This window comes from Lipophrys pholis, assembly GCF_963383615.2.
Source record: "Lipophrys pholis genome assembly, chromosome: 7".
Classification (NCBI taxonomy): domain Eukaryota; kingdom Metazoa; phylum Chordata; class Actinopteri; order Blenniiformes; family Blenniidae; genus Lipophrys; species Lipophrys pholis.
In genome coordinates this window covers 7,778,379-7,781,081 of record NC_137638.1, presented here as the reverse complement: position 1 = coordinate 7,781,081, position 2,703 = coordinate 7,778,379, and positions in this window count along the sequence as shown.

Here is a 2,703-nt window from a genome sequence, read left to right as displayed (position 1 = left end):
GCACCAGTCTGGTCATTTGAACAAACTGCAAAGCACAAAGAAGCTTCGCTGTTATTCCGACTGTAATTACAATCCTCACAGCCTTCGTCAGCACTGTAGCTTTTACACACATTCTAAACATTGCTGTTGAACATCAAGACAAAGTTTTAGTTCGAGGAAAATGTCCAGCAGAGCCAGTGGACATTTCAAACATTTCAATCTAAAAAAAGAAGACATTCATGGAGTCACAAATAAAATCCACCACAATCACTTTGGCAAGAGCCACAGGAACTGATATTCAACATCAAATTCAACATCACAAAGGGATTCCTTTTATAACATACCTGATATTAATCATTAAACAGATTCCAAAACCCCAAATTAATCTCTAAAATGTCTGCTTTGAACACCTGGTCTTTGGTGTACCTACGAAAAGGACTACAGAAAATATTCCTATATATCTATGACATCAGTTATATAGCCTAAATATTGATATTTCAATACTTTATCACCAAATACATGTTTTCATGAAGTGATTGTGTAAAGCACTTTTGGGCGATTTGCGCGATCCACCGATTGCGCTGCTCAAATAATGGATTGCGCTGCCTAACCCTAACCCTTAGCAATGCCTGATCGACCAATATGTGCACTAATCAAAGATCCATTATTTGCGCAGCCCAATCGCGAGGTTGCGCCCATCACCCAAAAGCGTCGGACAATAGTACTGTGATTTAAAGACAGGACACACAAGCTGATAACTCTAAAATGTGGCCTGAGGAAACAGACGAAAAATAATTGGATGGCGAACCAATGCCTGCCATGATAAATCTGAAAGAGGAAAAAAAAACTCACTCATGTATGAGTGTGAATGACTGCATTGATCTGTATAGTGAACCTCAGCCTAAGCCCCAAAATCCAACAAGGAGCACATGTTGCAGAGTCAGGAGATGGTCATGTGGCCAGCTTTCAATGTCGGGATCAGTCATCCTAAGCCCCGTGTCTACTAGTCCGCTTCAGTCTGGTGTCACAAGAATCCAAGATTATCTACAGGTATAAAAAAATAAAGCTTGCTCATGTTTAAGTTTATCTGTAGAGGTTTGGTCCCACGTATAATATAGCAGTAGGGTTCTTATTAAGCCTTCAAACTCTCATATAAAGGTATTGATGATATTCTTAAGGAATACACCATCACGAATATAAACAATAGCAAAGAACTCAATTATATATATATATTGATTTTTTTTACCCCAAAACAATTTTCAAAAAGGTAGTATAAAACTAGCCTAAAAGATTTGTTAGTGCCTCACATGCAATGTCATTTTTAATGGACCATGCTCTTTATATAAGATGCAGTAATTCATTCTCTACTTACTTTACAAACATTGGAACTGGTGGTTATGTGGTGAATCTATACCTTTGACTCTGTTAATGAAAGCTCTACAATGAACATATTCTCTTCAATATTGTTATTTGAAATTGTGGTAAACCTCAAGATTAGTGGTTCATGAGAGACAGTCTGTCTGAAATTTTGCATTTCCTGATTTTTCTAGCCAGGCTAGCTCCGCAAATTAGGTCACAGGTTGTCTCAGGCTGTAAAATAAAGATGTAGGCTTTGCTTGCCGTACTATTCAGAAACGTATTTAGGTGGAGATTCAATAATTGAAATGGATGTTCTCACAAATACTACTTGTTAAATATTTGTATATACATACTGGATATCGTTTTGGTTATAAAATATTGACATCAACTGCTGTTTGTGTTATGTTTTGCTGCCATCCGACAGTTTTGAATAGTTTGTCCACTTGAAAAAGTGAACTATTATTTCCACAAAAATACCAGCCCAAATCAAATGTCATGCCTTTCAATTCACTAAAACCATTATATCAGCCAGCTACTAATCCACAGTAATTACAAGTGCCAAAGTCTTAAAATTTGGAAGTGTTGCTAAAGTCTTCAGTTTGGAAAAAAAAAGAAAAAAAAAAAAAAAGTTTAGTTTATAAATCTGGTTAGCACAAAGGCTGTAAACAGAGGAAAAGGTAGCCTGGTTCTCTCCAAAGATAACAAACTTTCACAAATGCAGCAAGTAACTAACATTTGATGCATTTTACTTTTTGGTACTGTAAGAAAAAAGTAAGTGGTTATAGAAAGAGTACAGTGCATCTTCTGGGGTGTTATCAGTGACGGTTAGATCTTGGATTGGAAACTACATTTCTAGCAACAATTTATCAAAACTCATCCGAAATATCGACATTCGCCTGGTCTGTGTGTCCCGTGTATTGCGGTTGCTGTCACAGAATCAGTAAAGCAAAAGATCTGTGACTTTAACATTGCCGCTAGTGTGGCTACATACTAGTCGTCTTGTTGGATGATATTTGAAACATCTCAGAACCTAATGTAGGCTGATATTACTCTGCGTATTTCTGTACTGCACTGAAAACATGTTGTCCATGGTCTGTGTATGTCTTTATGGCTTTTTGTTGGAATGTTGATTAGAATTCCCAAATATTTTAAGAATCTTAACAAAATTTGAAGTGGACAGTCAAACTGTCGACAGAGAATAAAAGACACACACGTACACATATATATATATATATATATATATATATATATATATATATATATATATATATATACTTAGATAGTGTACAGTCTTGTAAACAAATACTATCTTCCAGAGTAGTGCAGATTGTCTGACACCTCTTGGGGGGGAAAAAGGCCTGAAAA